The sequence below is a fragment of the Parasteatoda tepidariorum genome, chromosome 7 (genome assembly GCF_982258835.1).
Source record: "Parasteatoda tepidariorum strain Cologne lab strain chromosome 7, Ptep-v5.0, whole genome shotgun sequence".
NCBI classification, from domain to species: domain Eukaryota; kingdom Metazoa; phylum Arthropoda; class Arachnida; order Araneae; family Theridiidae; genus Parasteatoda; species Parasteatoda tepidariorum.
In genome coordinates this window covers 28,018,388-28,042,835 of record NC_141761.1, presented here as the reverse complement: position 1 = coordinate 28,042,835, position 24,448 = coordinate 28,018,388, and the positions used below count along the sequence as shown (strand labels likewise).

Below are 24,448 nucleotides of genomic sequence, written 5' to 3'. Positions count from 1 at the left end.
AAGACCCCGGTATTCGAGAATGAAAATGAATCATTTTGAGAAACATTCGCTGCAAACTATGTCTTAAAACACTATTGGCAAGAATGAACTGAGAAAGGAATCACATGACGTAAGGCAATAAATGGCTATCTGCAATATTCAATATAGAGAAAAAATGGAACTTAGATGGTGTTGTCAGTAGGAAGTCATATTGGCATGACCTTCAGGAAAAGTCAAAGAATTTCTTCCTCAGGCAGCAAGGAGGTAAATCTCTATTAGTTTGGGAAGCATTTGGAAAAGGGAAGACATTCATTTGATTGCATGAAAGCACAGTAGGGCAATATATGCTCCATTTTCAAGAATTCCTGGGAGGAAATGCATGTTCTAGAGAACATGGTATGTGGACACCACCATATTGAGCCAGTATGATCTTTTCAAATGAGTTCAGGCTTAGCTTGCTGTCTGATTTACGTCAGTCACGCCAGGTATCCGTTACCATCATGACACCATTTTTGAACGAAACTTTACGGTGGTGCTGAATTGCACGTTGAATTGACTTGAATAAGATACAGTATGTGTAGGACATGCTTGGCAGATGAATTGCAGTGTCACCCACCTCCTACCAGTCTATGGAACTTCGAACAAGATTGCTAACTGAGTCCACCTCAAAATGATTTTCCTCCTCAGGATGACCTCGATAATTTGATTTTCAACCTGCCTAGGCATTGTAAGGACTGTATTTTATCGCATGAGAGATATACAATGTATTATCCATCATACCAACCAAGTAATATTAAATTTTTGAAAAGAAGATGTTTTTTTATAATTGCTCCAGAGAGCACAAATCGTAATTTTCCAGAATCGCGTTATACAACATTTTTTTCTCCTTTATTTTTTGCTAAACAATTGGGCTTTATGAATAAGTTAAGTTTGTTTTGTTTCTAACCTTTTATTTGCCTGAGCTGGCATTATCCTTAATATGTGCATGAATATACTATGTGCCTACATGAGCTAAATAACTTTCATATGATTCCAAATAAATGCTACATTAAGGCTGGTAAAATGGTTGTTTTTGTTTTCACTTTGTTATACTTTAAGAAAATTGTTAACTATTCTCTTCTTCCTCTTAATTACCCTAAATATTCACGTATAATTATATATATAATAAAAATTTCTCGCCATTAAAAGTTGCAGTTTAATTATTCAACTTTTTTATGCTCTATAAAACCTAGGAAAAAGAAACTTAAAATTACGACAGAGTGTAGAAATTTGAACAGGGAGGGCGATAAAATAAAAATATTGAATATACTTTGAGAATTATTAACAAACGAAGAAGCAACAAACGAAAAAAACAAAGTATTAACAAACGAAGAAACAGTTCATAATAGGAAAGTGCCCTTAGAGGCGTATGACCACATTATCGGGCATGGTTTCCCATGCAATGTTAATTCCATTAATGTGCTCTAACTCCCCTAGACGTTTGTTTTAACATTAACGCGACCCCTTTGTTATATATTGACGTGTCAGTGTGGCCGAGAGGTCAGAGTCGTCGTCCTGGAAAGACTGAGATTCAGGGTTCGATCCGCAGAACTGTAAGAAAATATAAAACTCCAAAATAAGCTTTTATTTATTATTTATGTTTCTTCTAGAAGTTTCTAGAATGTTCTAGCATATCATTTCCTGTTCCTATCACTTCCTGTTATTATTCCTATAAAAGACTGAGTGTCTCAAGCCGAGGCCCCAGTTACTTTGTAGGTGTTGAATAAAGCTCTCGTACTTTATAGACTAAGTCCTATTTATTCTACGTGACAATATAACGTTTTTAAATGTGTACATTTTAGCAAAAAATAGACTTAATATGTAGTTCGTGAAGAAAAAAAGTTGCAGCTGGGAGAGAGAAATCTATTACAAATTTCAAATAAGTGACGGAAAAGCATCTAAGATTTCTTTAAAAAAATCTCATGAAACAGAAAAAAAATATTCTTCATTGTGGTAGAAAAACTTTTTTTTTCTCTCGAGATCTTTATTTTGAGTTGATGTCAATCAAAAGCAACAAAAAAAATTAACAAGATAGACAGTAAAGATGTAAAGATATTAAATGATGCCAGACATAACTTTTTTATCGAAATTTCTAAAATATATTTTAAAAATTCTTAACGAACGAGAAATAAAAACGGTCCCCTAATTTCAGTATCTGATTAACGGCTAAAATTACTTGTTTATACCTTCTAATTGAATCACACAATCTGTATTTCTCAAGTTAAAAGTTCAAACGATAATTTTTAAATCTAAATAATTGTTTTAACAAAAAAAAACAAGAAAAACAGTAGAGATGTAAAGATATTAAATGATGCCAGACATAAATTTTGTACTGAAATTTCTAAAATATATAAAAAAAATCTTAACGTTCGACAAATAAAAACCGTCCCCTACTTTCATTATCTGATTAACGGCTAAAATGACTTATTTATACCTTCTAATTAAATCACACAATTTGTAATTTTCATTTTAAAAGTTCAAACGATAATTTTTCAATCTAAATAAATGCTCAGTTTGTGACGATTAACGTATTAAAAAAATCTCCTTACATAAATTTAGAAATACTTTGTCAAGAAAATGTTCTTTGATTTTGTGAAAAATATTTACTCTTAAAGAAAAAGACGGTGATGAATGGAAATCAATTACGAAATTTGGTGAGTGAAGCGATCAGAGAATGAAACCTCTTGATCTGTAAAAAAATTGACTATCAAAAAGCGTTCGCGCGAAGCCTTTGTATTCGAGCTTTTGAGCAATTGATTCCACATCCAATAGACCTTCACAAATCTTATAGAATTCTTTCTTACTGTTAATTTTCAAAGCAAAAAGAAGTTCAGAACATTCAGATTTTAGCAAAAGAAAATAAAGTCAAAAAGAAAAGAGTCGATAGGGAATTTTGCACATGTAAACGAATACTTTATTCTAGATAGAAAATTCACTCGCTGAAAATAATCCTCTCCACGTCATTACGATTCATTTTTGCATCGATACAAATTTGACAATTCTGCTATTATTCATCCATACTTCTAATCCAATTATTATTTATTTATAAAAAAAACAAATATAGATTTCATCGTGTAATATGGATGGTTATATGTAGATTTTAATCGAAATGCATAACTTATAAAATTACATTTGCTAGATATGAAAATGAAAACGAACGCGAATATGAGTAAAACAAAATAAATTAAACTTGAAATGTACCAATGAGAAATTGTAAATGACAATGGAACTTTTGTCTTTTACTTTTTTTAAAAGCTGGTTGGATTTTTATAGCAACGGATGCACCAGGTGGTTTTATTTTTGCATAAAATTGTTTCATGATGGTTTTCTAAAGTTTATGTTATTTTACACTTTTAATATTCAAAGCTAAACTTGAGAAAATTAAACTATATTATATCCGATCCAATTCATGCTTGATTATACAAGAAATGCCTTCACATGCATGGTTACAAATGAAATAAATTCAAAAAAAATTCAAAAAAAAAATTCAAATATTGTTCAAATGTTGTATTGCAACGATTACGAAATTCTGATCCGCAGAATTTTAGGGTTCTGAAAAGGGAATTCCGTGAGAAGGGGTTAGAACTTTTCTTTAATCAGTTTTCTTAAACATTTTTGAAAGCTTTAGTTATGTTTAGATCCAAGCAATAACCCACTATTTACTTAATACTTTAATTGTCTTTAGGAATTTACTTAAAGTGAAAAAGAAATAGTGATTCCTCTTTAGAAAAAAATATTAATTTTTCTAATGAAATTCTATTAAGAAAAGTATTAAAAAAAACAGGCATTTATGAAAAAATTGCATTAGTATTCATCTAAAATCAAAAGAAAATAAATTAGATTCGTAAATAAAGAACTATGTTCCCCAAATGGCCATTTTTTAACGTTTAAAGCACTTTTTAGTTTCCATTTCAAAAGAATAAGAACTAAATGTTTTAGTAACGTTTATGCAGCTTTTGTTTTTCATTTTGAAGAAAACCATAGTTCAGCTTATTTTATTCCTTTTCGGTTTATTTATATACACTAAAAACAAATTTACAGCTAAACTGTCTATAGCTGCAGGACAGTGAATTCATCCGTAGGACATAAAACTTATTTCATTTAAGAGGAGTTTTGGATATGATATTTCATTTAAGATAAAACATTGAAAAAAACGTCCTTTCCTCTTTTTAAATGCTTTCGAAATAGAGTAGTTTTTTATTGGCTAATATGTTCACAATTGACTTTATAAACTTTATTTATGAAGTTGGGGTTTCTCTGATGAAATGTTAATCGTTAAGGATTCTATGGTAGAAAAAATTGGGAACCGCTGTTGTATTGAATGATCGCATAATGCATATGGACTATATTTTACTATTTATATTGATATGTATTAAAAGAAAGGAAATTATGTATGCAAGATACAATTAAAAATAGTTAAATTCTTTGCTACACTGCATATTTGGTGATCTTTTTATTTTGGACACAGTTCAAAATACGCGTTTAAGAAAATGGACATAAGCAATTTATTCCACTTTTCATTCTTCTTTTATGGAAATTGTCCTTTTTTGAATGAAAACTAATGGATGCAAATGAATTCCTGTTATGATGTTGTTCATTTGCTCACGGGTCCTATAAATTTACAATGGGGGTATTAAATATACTTTTTTGTATTTTGATTTGTATTTAGATTTTTTTTTTAATTTTTTGTATTTAGATTTTTTTAAAAACATATTATCGTTTAGTGAATACAAAGTGATGTTGGAAAAGTTGCATCTATATTATACCCGCCACCGTAACCTCGAAGTCTGTGACTTTGACTTGTAAAGATTACGCTTATTAGTATAAGAAAAGTAAAAACTAAATTCCTCGTTTAGTTCTTAACACTTTGAAGCAGATAGGAGACCTGTGTCTCTATTATGAATCTTTTCTGACACTACAATTAGAAGTAAAAATATATTTTAGTATTTTTTTTATTATAAAAAACAATCTAATAGTCACTGAAAAAATATGTTAGATTATGGAAATTATATTTGCACTGAAATATTTTGCTCAATTGTTGTTTCACCCCATTCAAACAAAGCAGTCAAATAACCGCAAATAAGAGGGTAATCAAACTGTTAACAGTGAAGAAAACAGTTTGTTAACTGATTTCACCCAATACGGTTAAACTACCAGAAAAAATAGATGTGAGTAAGGCAATAATATAATACTGGATAATTTAAAGTTTATAACTAATTAAGTTGATATTTAATCAAACAATTTTATTTTTACTATGATTTTAGAAATATCCTCAATTGCGATGATTTAAAGGAAGGAATTTAAGTTTGAAATGAATAAACTAATTACATGGAATTCTAATGGCTCTAAAAACATTTATTTAAATTCTATTTATAATCAAATAAATAGAAGAAATAAATTTGTAGTAATATTTATTTATTAAAATAACAAATAAACAAGCACTTTGAAAATTTGATTAAAAATAATGAATATCCAACCAATATATAATTGAATTAAATATAAACTGATTGAGTTAATAGTGTTGTTAAAACTTTTATAGAATTTATTAACAAAATATTTTTTTTTGTTATCTCAATTAATATATTTTTACCCTATGCAAATCCAATTCAGGGAAAATTTGTGACTAAAAATCTTATTATATTAAATAAAGATTTGTTTAATTAGTTTTGTTTACATTAATAATTCTTCTAAAAATCATCAAAATTAAAGTGTTATAAATTAAAGTGTTGAAATTCGACTTTTTATGAATTATAAACTTTGAATTATCCAGTATAATATTTCATTTTATAACCGTCGTTGAGCAGGTGGCCCAATTTTTGGTTGCTTTCAACTCCGTAGCCTTGTAATTTTAAACCCAATCCAGAAGACAAGCGAACTCCTGGATCAAGCGAACTCCTGTATAGGGAGAAATTTGCCCTCGTGGAGGACTTTTTTTTTATGGAATTAACCTGCAATTGCGTTACGTAAAGAGGAAGACCACGAAAACCTTCCAAGGTTAGCCTGACGGCAATGGAACTCTAACCCATGATCCGTATACCACTGAGAATATCTTACGTTACTGTAGTCTGTGCGAGCCGGGGGCGGAATACGTATCGGCCAGCTATGGCTGGGATTCAAATTTTCGAAATAAATTCTGAATTCTTAACGAAATATAAGCGTAATTTGCAATCCAAATTTCCCTCAGAATTTATTTCTCTTGGCATCAGACATTTACCCCTCCCCTCCAAAAAAAATAAGTATTCCCTTAGCATTCAGCTTTTGCGACCATCGGATGATGGTGACAATAAGGAAAGGATTGCACAAAATCTTCAAGAAAAGTTAAGTCTTCAAAATGACTAACGTTTCTGAAGCACTTTTAAGTTTTCTAGCGAGATTAGAAGTATATTCATGTTCTTTTAAAAATTGCTCTTTACATTCTTTAACATTGATAGCTATTCCTTATCGGGCGTTTTCTTAAAGCTACATTTAAGAAATGTCTCGACCTTTTTTCTCCAATAAACTTAAATTTATGTTTTTAGATGTCATATACCAGGGATGGCGAACCAATGGCACGCGTGCCATTTATGGCTCGCGACACAATATTTTGGGCACTCCACCGATCACAATTGTTGTTACACTATGAATTGTTATTACACAAATGTTATTACGCTATGAAGCATATGTAACAATTAAATTAAAATTCACAAAAAACAATTATTAACAGTAAAAAACAAGCTAACAATAAATAACTAGCAAAAAAAATCAACAGTCCTGCTTAAACTAACATCTTACAACCTAATATAAGTTATTGGTCATCTAATCTGCAACAACAGAAGTCACACTGATGTTACTTTAAGCTGAATTACTTGTATAACTGAGACATTGCAAAATGTATTTTTTTTTTCAATGTAAATAAAGAGTTTTGAGTTGATAGTATTTAGTATTATTCTTTTCCCAATAATCACGAAGTCAAAATTATTTGACGGCACGTCTATAACCTCATTAAGCAATTTTTTAGAGAAAATGGCACGTGTATAAAGGTTCGCCACCCCTGTCATATACTATTTGGATGGGTGATGTTTTTCCAACAAAAAATTTTTTTTAAAGTTTTATCAGCATAACTTTTGTAAATTCTTTTGTTGTTTTTAAAAATTTCAATTACGATATCAAACATTCTTCTTCTCTACACTACAGTTCATTGCAAGCCAAATTCATCTTAGAAGCGAGTTTCTTCCAAAGAAGCCTGTCACATGCTTGTTTTCTCCAGCTATTTACTTTCATTGTTTTTAAATCTTTTTTAATGTCATCAAGCCATCTAAGAGGAAATCATCTCCGCTTTCTAAAGCTGCCTATCTTGTTCTTGGTTAATAACTTTGTGGCGTTGTAATCCTCGGTTTGAAATAAGTGACCAAGATACCTTTTTTGATGTAATTTGATGAATTTTACTATGCCTGGTTGCTTAGATCGATTATAAATTTCAAAATTTTAAATTATTTGCCAAACGTTATTTTATTGTACTGTACCGAAAATTTTGAGTAGTATTTACCAACAACATATACATAAAAATTAATGCATGAAGTTTAGAAGTTTTCGATCACAATGCTTTAAGAAAAAATAGCGTTATATTAATAAGACTTTATATGTATTGTTATGAAAAATTTACGCTTTTGTGTGTACTGTCAGTTTTTACAAAAATTACTCCAAATTAAGAAAAGAGATTCTGCTGCAAATAGTGATCTTCTAAAATATTTCAACATAAGGCTCATTAAATAATAATGAAAATTTAAATATCGCGTTTTATAACATAAATTCAATGTGAAGGAAAATAATTGAATTTGTCAATAATTTAATTAAAGGTAAATCGCCAGCAACACAACTGGTAGTTGAAAGCATCAAATAAGAGAATATTCAGAAATAAAATTTCCGTTACTCTTATTGTATGAAATGTTTCATGAAGAACATTTCCCTTATTATAATTAGAGAAATGCTAATTAACTGCATATATTCACTGACATCTATTCCGCAAAATTATAATCCGCAGAAGAATATTTCTATGCAGCTTTCAAATTTGAATATTTTAATCAGAATGATCAGTTTCTATATTAAAAGCATTTTAGATATCCGAAAATAATTAAATTCTAATCGAACAACATTTAGGTAATGTTTGTGATTCTGCATAAGAATCACCCACAAAAAATTGTTCACAGAAATTGGGTAAAAAAAAAAATCACAAAAATACTTTAAAGGTAAGTTAATCATAATATATATCATCAGAGAGTAAAAATTTATATTTTATTTTTCTATTTGTATCTTTTTATTATTCATGTAAATGGCAAAAAGATTTTTTTCAGTGAAATTCGAGAGCATGGCAAAACTTACATTTATAAACTGTCATACTTTACATAGATTCATATCTAGATCTATTCTAAATATTCATCTATTTGATGAAATTAACGCTATTCTTATCCATCCTCCTCGTGATTTTTAGTTACAGATATGTCGAATAGAAAGTAAACTTATAAAATGGATATAAAAAAACTTACTATATATAAAAATCTGATGGAGTCGAAATTTTTCATTTTTGTTGGTGCATTTTTATTGGCCGGAAAGTTTATGGTAAGATCCAGTCTTTTTAAAAAATTTCAATTAATTACTAAGTTAAAGCATTCTCGTTAAAACCTATAGTGGCCCTAGAGGATTATGGAGGTTAAGGATCCGCAATTTCGTGACCAACCGCATGATTGTGACGAATGGGGAAACATTGCCTTTGGTAATTGAATAAACAGGCCACCCTTACGTCCCAGACAAGGTGGTCCCCATTGATCTGAAACTGGGTACGCTTCAAGCTGTCCCTGGGGGATCGAACCTCAATTTTTCACAATGAAAATTCAGTGCCCTTACCATTTAGCCATCGCAGAAATTAAACTAAATCTTTCAAATAATTGTTTCAATTTTCCTGCTTTTTCTAAAAAAAATTAATTTTCAAATGATTAGCTCAAAAAACAATTTATTTCTACATTTTTTTTTAATTTTTATTAATATTTTCATTAGCTTATTACTGATTACTGATTTTACAACAATGTCTATACATAATTTTAGATCTAATGCCTTATGCCATCTGAATGGCACTAAACTACACACATTTGACGATAAACGACTGCATTCAAATGAAAATTTAGATTGCTTTAAGGCAAGTTTAATCTTTATATTGATACACAAAAATGTGCGTTTGATGTCCAAAAAACTATAGCGTTTGGATTGCTTTAATGTGTCATGTGTATCCATATACATATCTGTCTATCACAAGAAAATTGCAAGGGCCAACGACGCATTCGCTGTTTTGAGTGGAAAATTTACATTTTATTTTGCTTCGCAAAATCTATGAAACATAGAAATTTGAAATTGCAAAAGTGTGTAGAAAAACTTAAAGAGAGTAAGATAGAATAAAAAAATGATAATCGACAATTAGTTCGAGAATTAATTTCTGTTTAACTTGTAGCATATAAAAAAATGAAAAATATAATAAAAACATTTCGGTCGATTTACTACCCATTAAAATTCAACTACTTAGTTGAAATTTGGTCTTCTGAAAGGGACATAATTATTTATGAACTTAGCATTGAGTTCTTTGTTACTTTCTAATTTGTTTGAAAGTAATTGTAATTTTAAGGATTTTACTTGCGATTTTTCTCTTCCCTCCCATTTTTTTTGCTTTACTTTACATTTTATTTTCTACGCAAAATCTATAAAACTTAAAAACTTAAAACTACGCTAATGTACAGAAAAAGCTAAGTTTAATTTGAAGAAACAAAAATAATTAGGATTCTATTATTAGTTAGATAATTATCAATTGTTAAACCTTAAATTTAAAACAAACTACATGTTAGAGTGAGATTCTAACCTTAGAAATCATTGACATTGATGGTGGGATAGAGTGATGTTACAGATTGAAAGAACGACGCTGCAATACTGAATGTAATAAAATAAAGTCAGTTTCAATAAAATTATATCTAAAAATGATTGATGAAAAATATCATTCTCAAGTTTTAAGAAAATTCCCATTTATCAAAGAAGAATTCAACAAGACAACAAAGCAGACTGTTGGTAAGACAGAGAAAATATTAAAAAAAAAAAATTATAGAAAGTTGAGAATGATTGATAGAACATTTTGTTGAGGGATAAACTGTTTTTTCTACCTTCCTTTCTTTCTTTCTTTCATTCTCTTTAAATTAACTTATTTATTTTTGGGACTTCATTCTTTGCTCAGTTTAAGGATAGTCTTTGAAGACTTATTCGTCATATGAAGTAAACTTTTTTGACGTATATTATGCTCTTTTAATAACTGTTGCGATTTTGTAACAGTTATCCATGACTGTTTTCGTAGTTTTTTCCCATTTTAGCAAACGCCATCTTATGTTAATCATGAAAATGATGCAAAATTTCAAAATGAAAAAAATCCTTTGTTTTGCGAAAGTAAATAGCGCTTTTAGTGTAATAATTCAAGATTCGAAAAATCAGACCAACTTTAAGTTTTCTTGAATTCAAAATATGCGAAATCTGAAAATTGTTCATTTATTTTCAGAATTTTCATAAACGTTGAAAAATATTGCCAAATTGGCGACATTTTAAATGTTTAAGTTTTTTTTCCTGTTTTAAGGTTAAATAATTAGAACGAAGTATTATTGATCGTGTAAAATTATAACTTCGTTTTAAGTTTAAATTACTCAAACTGAGATTGTTTTCCTTTTTGGAAGAACTTCGAAGAACGCTTCTATAATTTTTTTTATTTAAATGTTGAATTTTAAGGCAAAATCATATCCTGATTGTATAGAAGTAGTATAATTAACTATTTCGTTGAAGGTAAGAACATGTTAAACTATTTATATAGCATCGTCTGCAATAGACATAATCCTTATTAAGATATACTTTGTAATAGTTGTCACTAAGAACATCACATTAATTTTACTTTGCGCAGTTTGTCAACGTCGTTACCTCCCATCCTATTTCTGACTAATTTTACTTAGCTATAGTGCATATTATAACCAGTCAGTAAAATGGCTTAATTTAATTTTTATCTTCTCGAAAAGGCAGAAAAAATCACTTCGAAATTTTTCTAATATGTGATTAATCGTTTATAATCGCAAGAAATCATTTTTGTTCCATTCTTAGCGATTTAACACACAGCAAACCCCGTGCAAAGCAAAAACATTAAACTATCAATAAGTCAGTACTGAACAATTCTACAAAATCCTTCACAAAACTGAATAATCTTCATTTTTTTTCTTCTTTTATTGTGAATGATGTCACATGTCAAAATCAGAGATGAAAATGGCTGTTAAATATCATCTCAAATCAAATCATTGGTTATTTCCTAACAAAATGAGTAGAAGCTGTGTGTTAAATCGCCAAGAATTGAGCAAAAATGATTTCTTTTTTTAATTATAAACAAGTTTTAATCACATATTCGAAAAATTTCGAAGGGATTTTTTCGAAGCTTAGCATATTTTTTGTAAAGATGTTGAATGCTGATGAAGACAGTGTATGCACAGTCCGCAAAAAAAAATATATATCACCCTGAATAACTTTCGTTTTAATGATCGGATTTTCACGAACTTAATGGTTCCGGGGGGTGACCTCAAATATGCTAATAAATTATTGCTAATTAGTAATTAAGTTACGAAATAAGACACAAAAACGTACTTTCTCTGAATAAACATGTATTTTTTTTTACAAATTTGGAATCCAGACACTTGAATTAGGGGGGGTAGACAAAATTTTGAAAAAATTGGGTCTTAAATTGGGTCACAATAAAGGTTTATATATTTGGCGATAGTTCAGAAAACCGCCAGAAAAAGTCGCCAACGCAAATTAATATTTTAAGGTAACCCATTGACTAGTTCAAAAGAAGAAGACTTAATTTCACTAGGTTGCTAAGCAACCAATTTCTGAATGTAAAAAAAAATTTAAATAATGCTCTGTGATTGCTTGGTGAGGTTTAATAGAAATATCTCAAAGTTAATAGAAAATATCTCAAAGTTTCTAGGATATAGACAATTTTTAAGCTAATTTCTGTCCAAAAAGCAATTTTTTTATTTATTTTTATCTCCTTTGAAAAGAAAATTTGAATCGATTTATAAATTATTTATGATTTTCTAAGTTTTTAGAATTTAAATGCATGAACTTTTTATCTGATATTATTTAGATTATGTTGTTTCTGTTATAAAAATTCGAGGATTTCATACTAAAATCAAATTAACATAACTTATTATGGCTATATACAAAATTTTAGGGATAATCATTTTTACAGCTTTAATCGAGTGTTCTAGGCAAGAAAGTTTGAAGGAAAAAAAGAGCTTGAAAAATAGAATGTATATTGTATAGTAATTCTAATGCGCATTCACAAGGTTTTCTATAATTTACGATAGTTCTTTTTTCTATAACTCAAGGAATTGCTGAATGTTTAGTGGTATTTTAAAAACGCTGAAATATGTTATGTTTAAGAATAAGATATTGAAATAATATGTTGCATATTGTAAGATTCATTGCTTAAAAAATCACTTCACTTTGCTAGATATTTAGGTTACAAGGCTTTCTTTGGATAAAGATGATTAGCAAATACCATCCTCATCTTTCGATACATTCTGAAACTTACATTCGCAAATTCATCATAAAATGTCGCACAGCATATTCTTCAAATACGATTACAGCTACATTTACCATCAAATACTGCTACTATGATTATTTTTGTTTTCTTATATATGTTACCGGCAAAGTATGAAACGCCGGTATTGAATAGAATGTCTCGGTATTCTATACAATGCCGGATGTTTTTAGGCAAAGTATGAAATATGAGAGTTATTACATACTTTCCCTAGGCATTCTATAGAATGACAAATGTTATTTAGGCAAAATATGAAAAAAACATGCTGATGAGGTCATTATGTTACATTAATGATGTGCATGTTACTGTGAATGATCGAAATCGGTGGTTGTTGACTTTCACCGGTGAATGTTGACAATCACATAGTCACTTTGGTGAATGTCCGAAATATTTATTACATCCGATTTGATATTAATTTATTCGTGGATATAATTACATTTATTCGATACTTTAATACTTACTGGAGAAAGATTAGAAGAAACATCAGTGTTTGGAGTATCGGGCTAATATATATCGGGCAATGGCACTGAACCTTAAAAAATTATAGTGTTGGATATACTGGTCAAATGTATACCGGGCAGTGGCACTTGACCTTAAAAAAACATCAGTGTCTGGTATACCAGGCAATTGTATACCGGGCAGTGGCAATAGAACTAGTATGACTAGACCTTCGGTAAATGTCCGAAATATATACTAGGTCTAGTTAAGTGCCACAGCCCGGTATACATTTGCCCGGTATATCCTACACTGATGTTTTTTTAAGGTCAAGTGGCACTCCCTGGTATGCATTTGCCCGGTATACCCTACAATGATGTTTCTTCTAATCTATCGTCAGTAAGTATTAAAATATTGAATAAATGTAATTATATCAGCGAATAAATTAATATCAAATCGGTTGTAAAAAATATTTCAGTCAATCACCAAAGCGACTATGTGATTGTTGACATTCACCGGTGAAAGTCGACATTCTCCAGATTTCGTTCATTCACGGTAACATTCACAGACAGGTGATTAAAAAATTACTTTTAAGATTAAGACGATATATAAGACGCTGAGAAATTTGCGATGATGTGAGAGATGCTTAAAAATGTTGACTACGTATCTTTATTAATATTTATAAAAAATATATTCAAGAAATTGATAAATATTTTATTCCAAATCTATTCATACGTATGTATATTATAGAAATTGTATCAGTTATTGAGGAAAAAACTAAAAAATAATCACATTAAATAAGCAAAATCTGGTGTATAATCATATTCAATCACAAGCATGCTTTTATAAAACTCGACAGTCGTTGATTAAAATGTTTCATTCAAATTTCTTTGCGAAATTGCAAGTAGAATTTTAGACGACTAAATAAGAAAGATCGTATTTTATAGTTTTACAAAAAATAAAAATAAAAAGTTTAGCAAACGATTATTAGCGAAAAAAAAATATGAATGAAATTTTACGCCACTCGCGCTAAGTCAATTTCCTCGTAAGTTTATCACATTTTAATATTAATCGCCCCATTAAATCATTTATTCATTGTCGCCAAAAATATTTTTTTAAATAATTAATTTCATTTTTTCTCATCTTCTAATAAATAAAAACAATAGAAACTTTAGATATTTCAATTGAAAAATATGTAAATTAAAATGGTATAAAAAAATCCCTACCTCATAATTCAAAATTTTTTCATCCTCACTTTAATTAAATAATAAAAAATAATAAATAATTATAAAAAATTGTTTTTTTCATGAAATTATCTTTGGGTGAATAAGTCTTATGAGTGGGTGCAATTTTTTTTTTTTTTGAATTGCATCATTAGTTTTTAAAATATGACTGAAAACGTAAAAAACGAAATTAACATTAAGGGGTCCAAACTTTGAATCGCTCTCCTGACCAAACTATGGGGACCACATTTCCCAGATTGCGGCTACTCCGCATATTTTGAAGATAAGGAAGATAAATATGCAAAAAAAATACATGTTTATTCAGAGAAAGTACGTTTTTGTGTCTGATTTCGTAACTTAATTAATAGTTAGCACTAATTAATTAGCATATTTGAGATCACCCCCGGAACCATTAAGATTGACACTTAGTTCGTGAAAATCCGGTCATTAGAACGAAAGTTATTCAGGGTGATATCTTTTTTTTTTTTTTTGCGGACGGTACAGTGTGCAAAAAACAGACCATCCTGAATGTAATGATCGGATCTTCACGTTCTAGGACTCAATCATAATGGCTCGAGGGAGTGACCGCAGATTTGCTAATTAATAGTGTAGACGATATTTTAAATTATAAAATAAGACACAAAAACGTACTTTCTCTGAATAAACATACCTTTCCTTTTTAACTGATTCGAATTTGTGATCTCCAAATTATAAGGGGTAGCAGCAATCTGGGAAACATGGTCCCCTTAGTTCAGTTAGAAGAGCGCGGTAAAGGTTGGAACCTTTAATGTTAAATTTACTATTTGCGTATTTCACTGTCTCTCGAAACTTTTTAAGCGAACTTAAAATGTTTTACACATAATTGTAAAATCCGTTTATCCAAAGATGTATCCAAAGTTGTTCTCTCGTCTGCTTATGCCATGTAGTTATTTAACCAAATGAAATTAAAAATATTAGAATTTACATATATAATTTTTTAAAAACTGTTATTATTTTATAATAAAATTTATAACCTAATTATAAATAAGTTGTAACACGGCATAATATTGCATAAACTGTTAGATGAAATAAACTATTTGTGCCTTAATTATTCTATTCAATTTCTAACAAATAGGGAAGTAGTTGAGATATTTATGTTTTTCTAAAGCCTATAGCTTATAGTCGGGTAGCGAATGTTTATAGATGAAAGGAAACTTATTCCGAAAATCCTTAGTATTTGGGGATTTTCCATTATCCCTCTGTATGAATTGGAGATGGAGCATATAGATTGGATAATTATTTCGCACCTTTTATCGTCAGTGCTTTTGCTCTAAGAACTTCATATTCCTCTAATTATATCTAAATTTTAGTTTTCCTCACTTTATTTATTTTGTTTTTTTTCCCTTCAAATAAATGGTATCCATTTTGACTTGCTTTATATAGTTTTTAATATTACATGGCATTAACTGAATAAAATATAGATAATTTCATAAGTTATGGTACTAAATATATTTTTAACATAACTGGGCATAATCAAACAGCGATTCGTTTAAATCTAGGTTTTGAAAAGAGTGAGATAGTAAACTTATTTAACTTTCCAAACAAAGCTTCATAAGTTTTTCTGATACATTTCATAGTTATATACAGAGCCAAATGTATATATATATATATATATATATATATATATATATTAAATATTATAAATTTGATACACGTTTAAATTTAAGACATTTTATTTTAAATTAATGCAGGCAATGATTAAATTTAATTTTTCCCAATGATAAAAAGTAATACTTTTTAATACTCGCCATTTGTTGATATTTTTTAACTGCGCAAAATTCTCCCACTTCTAAAAATATATTAAAAGCGAAATAATTTTCTAAGATATTTTTTTCAGAATGCTTTTTTTTTAATTTTTTTTAAACAGTTCAGATTTGCATTGTGCTTTTTGTATCAAAGCTGGGTGGAAATAAAAAAAAAAGTGGAATCAGATCTATATCCAACATATTTAAACAAAGTTCGTTTTTTTTATTTATTTACTTATTTTTTTGCTACAAGCAAATTACATTTTTTTAAGCAAAATAAGAAACTGTGTTGAAATTCTTTTAAATCTTAGCAAAAAACAGCTAACTTTTACTGAAATAAAATGATCGGATGCCTTTATGGCAAAAAGTTTAGAGCCGCATCTATGTAGATTTTAAAACCACATAGTAGAACTCATTTCTTGAATCTTTAAAATATATCAATTCAAGGTACTAAATACATCAATCAAAACAGTCTAAACTGGCATTTATTCATCAACCTAAAATCAATCGCATTCGCAGCGGAAATGTCTTGAATTTAAATCATTATTTAAATGAAATGATTTTTTTTATTAGTGGAGGACAATCATTTAAAAGAAATTTATGAATAAAATCAGCGTATAATTCCAGATAAATGTATACATAATGGAACTATTGATAATTTAATTATCAATACCATCACTAAATAACAGTTGATCAATAGGAATATTTAGAATATATTTGGCATTTTTAGATTTTTTTCCCTTTTTACTTCTGTAATACTGGGTAGAAACGTCGAAAGGCCTGCGTTGAGGGCAGGGAACTGTCCTTGCATCAGAAAGGTTCTGGGTTCGAATCCCGGGCAAGGCTTGGATGCTTCTTTCTCTCTGTCTGTGCTCTATGTCCTTTCGCCTTTGTGTGTGAATGTGTGAATGTGATCCGCCCTATAAACGGGTTGTGGTAGTGCAACGTGGGCGACGCTGCTCCACCGCCGTGGCTTTGCCACTGGTGCCCACTGGGTAACGAAGAGAAAGTTAGCAGTTCTGGCACTTTCTGTGGCCAGTGGATAATAGTTCCAAGTGCCCGCCATTAAAAAAAATACTGGGTAGAATCGGAAGTAAATAAAGCTAAAGGAAATGCATATGACCATGCAAATAAATTGAATTAATATCATCATTAATATGCTTATAAATGCGAAAAGAAGACTTTACTCTATCTAACTTAAATGGAGTAATGAAAATTTTATGCCCTTAAGTAGTCAACACGGAAAACTACGTAACTAGGATTGTCTTCAAATAAATAAACTGATTGAAAAACATATTGATTTGAAAATTTTACATAACTTTTTTTTAATGTCAATTTAAAAAATTCTAAATTAAACAATTCACTTCAAAAAACTTCAATTTAAACAAATACACTATCAAAATTAAATTTTGAAAAATATATATATATTTCATTTTAACTTTTTAGCTTAACTGTTGAAAATATTTAGTCGGCTTAATTAGGCAGCCATTTTCAGTCTATTTGTTGCCTTCAAACACAAAAATGAGTTCAAAGAAGTAATAAAAATAGTTGATACGCTTTTATTGACATCTTCCTGTCTTTGATGGTGGAATAACATAATCAAACTCTAACTGCTTCCTGATTAGCTCGAGTCTTTTATTGAAGTTAAAATTAAATTAATGACGATTATTGTCAAAAAAAAAAGAAAATTCACGAAAAGAAATAGTCAACATTCAAATTGCCATTAGCTATATCTATTAAATTCTCACTGCAGCTCTATGTTTACTGCTATCACAAATTTCAATAGTTTTCTAATCATGAGAAGCAAAATTTATCATCATTTTACCCCAAAATAGAAGTTAACACTTACCGAAATTTCAATCACCCCGACTATAAGTTAGCGACTATAGACGGTTTATAGCTAGAAATCTTTCATGTCAAATGAGGGTCAAAGCATGTTATTCTTCTTGTAACAGTTTGCAAATTTTGAGTATTACAAGCAGAATTTATGATCAATAGAATATTCGAAAACATTCCGACTAGTTAGAGAGTTCTTAGTGTCAACTAAAGCTCTGTGCCCGAAAAGAATGCGAGCATAATTATTTCCTAAACCTTTCTAAATGGTGATGAAATATGCTCCCTTTTATTACCTATCGATCAATGTACTGTTCCTTCGCGTACTTCTAAACATATGTTAATAAGAGAAGCGCCCCTAGCGGTGTACGAAGACATTTCAGAGCATGGGTTTCAATACAATTTTAATCCTGAGGCTGTGGACTTACTCCCCTAGAAGTTCATCTAAACATTTACGCTACCCTTTTTACATATAACGATTTTAAATTCTTACATTTCTACACTAAAGAGACTAAATATGTTATTTTAAAATCAAGCTGTAGCTTTAGGAGCAAAACTAATTTCAGATATGAAATAGCCGCATCCGAATTAGGCACGATCAAGTATTTGCATAAATGCAAACAAAAAACTTGTTTTCAAAGCATCCTTGTATCGTATAGAGCAGTGATTCTAAACTGTTTTTTTTTTTGTTGCGGCACACTTTTAACGATTTCGAAATTTGACGGCACACAATGAAAAAGATTAGATTAAAAGTTTTTTAATTACCTATTTTACACTGTGTTAAATAGTTTGTGATAATAATTTTGAATGTGAAATAAAATAATATGTACTCCAAAAGCACATTTATTAAGGGATTAATTATTTCTTTCGACCAATTTTTTATTAGTTAGTAACAGTTATTTATTTTTTGCTAGTTATTAATTGTTAGCTCGCTTTCTATAGTTATTAACTGTTATTTTTTTAACCATTTTTTTGCGATTTCTTGTTAACTAGTTTTTTTGCTAATTATTAATTGTTAGTTTAATTTTTGTTAGTTATCCTTTGTTAATTTGTTTTTTATATATTTGTTTTTTTAGTTATCCTTTGTTAATTTGTTTATTAATTGCATAGCTTACTTTAATGATTAGCTCTTACAACATTTTTTAAAATTGTGTGTCATATACAATTTAAACACTTCCACCTTATTTTAAGATTGTCAGAGACAAGACAATCGCCGACGTTCACGCGGTTAAAGCGTGGAAAAATTATAAAAAGTATATATATATATATATATATATATATATATATATATATATATATATATATATATATATATATATATATATATATATATATATATATATATATATATATATATATATATATATATATATATATATATATATACTTTAATTTAAACTTTACTCATAAAAAAAGCATTATAATTTTTATTGTATCATTTCTAGTATTTGGCGGCACACAAAAGTGCCGCGGCACAGTGGTTGAGAATCACTGGTATAGAGTATTCGTTACTTATAGTCCGGTTTCATTTGATAAACATTATGCATAAAATGAGTACAGATTTGAACTTCAACAAACACCCGTTCTACTTTTATTTCAAAAATGTGTAATTTCTTTTAAGAAAAATCGTATCGTTTTTAAGCTATGACGATCGGATGTTGATTTGAATCTTAACTTATAGCGCTGAAACATTCAAAAAAAAGTTTTTTTTCTTACAAAAATGCTGAACTTTTAAGGGGTGTTGCGAAAGATTCGATTAAAAGAACTTCCCAAAGTTAATAAAAATTCCTTTTAGAGTGCATAAGAAAATAAATGAAATATCTATATATATATATTTCTCTTACACGGCGACAAAAAAAAGCCTCATTACAACTCCCCGAATATCAAAGCTAGAAAATCGACCAATGATTGCAGCTAAAAATGTCACATGCCAAATCTAGCTGAGTTGGCTCAACATATAGCGCTATTAAAATAGGAAACTGAAATAACCAGAGAGAGCATTCTTACCAAATGTGATCTCTTCCGAAATTCACCCTATCAGCTGCGGCAATCTCATACTATTAAGCTAGGCAGAAGTGAGTAGTCTTTGTCGATAGATCTCTATTTTAGTATTTTGTTGAAAACGCTTTTTTTCACGAATTTATATATTACGAATTTATTTGAAAATTTTTGGTTTATATCACGAATTTATTTGTTTTATTATTGTTATTAGTTACTCATTGAAAAATGAGTCTCCGTCGTGCTGTTACGCTTTACGATTTTATACTATAGCACATTTCTAATAGGTTTAGCGAATTACTTGTCATTTATTTTAATGACTTTTTATTTTAATGACTTAGTATTTACTAAAAAGATGTAATTGTTTTTAGAAAAGAAAGTTGCTGTATGGATTTGAATGAGTGTTTTAAATTCTTAGAATTTTGTGCATTTGCAATGTAACTAAGTTAGTAGCGAGCGAAGCGAGCTTCGCTTGCGAAGCAAACCATATAAGATTGCGTAGCAATTTTCCGGGGTTGGCGAGCGTTAGCGAGCAGGCGGTGCAGCCCACTAGTAAATTTATAATATCTTTATATGTTGATAATAATTTTTGTCAATAATAATGCACTAAAATTATTCGATCAATACTTAATACATTTTTGTAAATAATGCATAATATTTTTCTGCTATTACTCAATTTTCCTGGTTTATTCTAGTACTGTAAATATAATGTTTTTCAGCCTAATGTTAGATATTTTTTTATATTTTTTCACTAAAATGCAATTGAAAAAAATTTTAAGCATGTAAAGGCTTTATTCGGACTTGTATTTTGTAGACTAACACGTCTAGAAAGGCATGTAAGATTTCTTTGATATTTGGTGTACATAAAATGTGTAACGAAACGCAGAAAAATAATTTTTAAGCATTTAGTGTTGAATTAGTTAATTTATTTATTCACTAATTATTATTTTTTTAAAGATTAGTTTCAGAAAAAAAAATTTACTTATGAAGGATGTTTTATAAATAGTAAACCATACTTCTCAGACCAGTATTCAGAATACTATAAAAATATTAATAAAAAATAATGTGCGTCACATATATTTTTATAGTATTCAAAATACTATAAAAATATATATGATACACTATTAAAAACATTGTATGGATGCAGAATTTTTAATGCTATCCATTTGTATTAATAATTTCAAAACTTTTATAAAAACTAATTTTTTTCTCTCTAAATTCTCGTTGATACATGACTCTACTTTCATATAGTTTTTCCAAACATCATTTGGTAATTGTTTTAGCAAAGTTCTGTTTATCTTTTTCTAGCCTTCTACCCTGATACTATTCCCTAATGATTGCAATTAAAGAAATAGTTTCTGTAAAAATACCCAATCATTGTATTTTTTGTGTTTATCTCTGCCCATTTAGAATTCAAATAGCGTTCAGAATTTAGTTTTTCCTTTTTCAGAAAAAGAAGTAGAAGAGGAGATAATTTTGTAATGATGTCAGCATAAACAAAAGTATCATTAAAGATCCTTTTTATTTTAAGTATATTTGTTAATTTCAGTAAATAAAAAGCACTATCTGTAAGAGCATGGCAAGAGTGTAATCAATTACAGGTAATCACAATAACAACATTCCTGATTTTGATTACTATTGTGCTCGTGACAACAATAATCAATTGCTCCCAATCACGATTACGAATAGTCACAATTTTAATTACATTTGTAATCAGGATTACAATAATCAGAGTAATTTCGTTTAATCGTGACTACATGTGATCAAAATATATTATTACATGAAGTCATGATAAAAAGCAAACAAAATATAAGATTACAAGAAAAACGATTTCGCACCATTTACATAATTATTATATTCACTATAATAAAAATTATTATCTCACCTGAAGGACCTCCCTACAGAGGCGTGATTAACTAGATGAAGGTCTCAATTGTATCGAAAAAATATATAAGAAAAAATGCACCGTGAAAAAAATATTCTAAAACATAAATTACGTTTACATTGATATAATACCCTTTCCGTTAAGTTTATACCAGTAACGGATAATGCATATAATAATTTGTCTTATCAATTTTAAGTTAAAATCAACACTAATACTTTTAAGTGACTCCTTAGAGCATGTCCTGCAGAGCGAAGCTTTCGAAAAGAAGGTTTAATATTAGAAATTGACACCCAACTATTTTTATCTACACTTAACAGATATCTAGATTTTATCTGCACTGCGTATATTCATTATGAGTAATTAGAATCAGGTAGCCATCAGAATAACCTTCAAGATCATGATCACATAAATATGATCACGCGATTCTTTCTTCCCGGTATTTCTGACTCTAACGGTCCAGGATCACATAGACTTGACCTCAATTTGGTACTCTCGTATTGGTTCGTATATTTACTCTTCATTACGTTTTAACTCGGATATTGCAGAAGCGTTTCTTTCTCCTTCTGCCGGTCCTGAGGAAGCGTTTTTCACCCCTCTTCTGTCGGTGCTTAGGAAGCGTTTTTTTTTCTCCTTCTGTCGGTCCTGAGGAAGCGTTTATTTCTCATTCTGCCGATCCTTAGGAAGCGTTTTTTTCTCCTTCTGCCGGTTCTGAGGAAGCATTTTTTTTCTTTTTCTGCCTGCCCTGAGGAAGTATTTTTTTTCTCTTTCTGCCGGTCCTTAGGAAGCGTTTTTCTCCCCTCTTCTGTCGGTCCTTAGGAAGCGTTTTTTTCTCCTTCTGCCGGTTCTGAGGAAGCATTTTTTTTCTTTTTCTGCCTGCCCTGAGGAAGTATTTTTTTTCTCCTTCTGCCGGTCCTTAGGAAGCGCTTTTATCCCCTCTTCTGTCGGTCCTTAGGAAGCGTTTTTTTCTCCTTCTGCCGGTTCTGAGGAAGCGTTTTTCTTCCCTCTTCTGTCGGTCCTTAGGAAGCGTTTTTTTCTCCTTCTGCTGGTTCTGAGGAAGCATTTTTTTTCTTTTTCTGCCTGCCCTGAGGAAGTATTTTTTTTCTCCTTCTGCCGGTCCTTAGGAAGCGTTTTTCTCCCCTCTTCTGTCGGTCCTTAGGAAGCGTTTTTTTCTCCTTCTGTTGGTCCTGAGGAAGCGTTTATTTCTCATTCTGCCTGCCCTGAGGAAGTATTTTTTTTCTCCTTCTGCCGGTCCTTAGGAAGCGTTTTTCTCCCCTCTTCTGTCGGTCCTTAGGAAGCGTTTTTTTCTCCTTCTGTCGGTCCTGAGGAAGCGTTTATTTCTCATTCTGCCGATCCTTAGGAAGCGTTTTTTTTCTCCTTCAGCCGGTTCTGAGGAAGCATTTTTTTTCTTTTTCTGCCTGCCCTGAGGAAGTATTTTTTTTCTCCTTCTGCCGGTCCTTAGGAAGCGTTTTTCTCCCCTCTTCTGTCGGTCCTTAGGCAGCGTTTTTTTCTCCTTCTGCCGGTTCTGAGGAAGCATTTTTTTTCTTTTTCTGCCTGCCCTGAGGAAGTTTTTTTTTCTCCTTCTGCTGGTCCTTAGGAAGCGTTTTTCTCCCCTCTTCTGTCGGTCCTTAGGAAGCGTTTTTTTCTCCTTCTGTCAGTCCTGAGGAAGCGTTTTTCTCCCCTCTTCTGTCGGTCCTTAGGAGGCGTTTTTTTCTCCTTCTGCCGGTTCTGAGGAAGCATTTTTTTCTTTTTCTGCCTGCCCTAAGGAAGCATTTTGTTCTTCTTTTGCCGGTCCAGAAAGGGTGAAAAACACCGAAGAGCCATTACACTATAACCAACCTGCTAATAATATGTAGGACCACCTTTAGCCCTCAAAACTGCTAGCACCCGCCATGGCATTGATTCCACAAGGTGCTGATAGGTAGTCTGAGGTATCTGGTACCAAGCGCTCACCAACTGGTCCTGCAATTCCCTCAGATTGCGAGGGGGTAGCGTGGCAGCACGAATTTGTTTTTCGAAGTAGGACCACAAATGCTCTATTGGATTAAGGTCAGGTGAATTTGGGGGCCATCACATGACTTGAAAGTCACTGAAATGCTCCTCGACGATTCAACGCTTATGACATGGTGCATTATCCTGTTGGTAAACACCATCCCCTGCAGGAAAAACTGTTGTCATGACTGTGTGAACCAGGTCTGCAACTATGTTCAAGTAGCTTACAGACGTCAGGGATTGTTCTATGAGGATTATGGGTCCTAATGTGTCCCATGAAAACATTGTTCCTGGGCGAGAAACCATGAAAACCTGGGAGAGCCCATTGTTATAGATGGAGGGTGGTCATAATGTAATGGCTCTTCGGTGTATATCTCACATTGAAGAAAAAATGAGAAAATCTCTTATCCTGGCATTTATTGCAATTAGTTTTAATTCAAAGACAATTTAAAAAGATACAAAGACATCGCGGGCTGAAACTTATGTGAGGAATCATCCACGTCTTTAAATATGCTCCTGAGGTTGTACCGTTAAGCTACTTTGATAATTTTTTTAATTGTATAATATTTTTGCTAAAATTTTATTCCCCATATCATTCTCCTCTTTAAAAAATTAAATGTAAAAGAAATTTTGATTTTAGATT

At 30.3% G+C, this 24,448-nt stretch overlaps 2 long non-coding RNA genes across 2 annotated transcripts in view; one reads left to right on the top strand and one right to left on the bottom strand.

The window, feature by feature from the left end:
- The window catches only part of LOC122268873 (uncharacterized), a 56,996-nt gene extending 34,773 nt beyond the window's left edge, over positions 1 to 22,223 (bottom strand). Inside the window, exon 1 of the long non-coding RNA XR_011637351.2 lies at positions 21,817 to 22,223. This is a non-coding gene — a long non-coding RNA (uncharacterized LOC122268873). The remainder of the gene's footprint in view (positions 1 to 21,816) is intronic.
- LOC139426073 (uncharacterized) overlaps positions 1 to 24,448 on the top strand; it is a 112,509-nt gene that overhangs the window by 28,690 nt on the left and 59,371 nt on the right. The window lies entirely within an intron of this gene.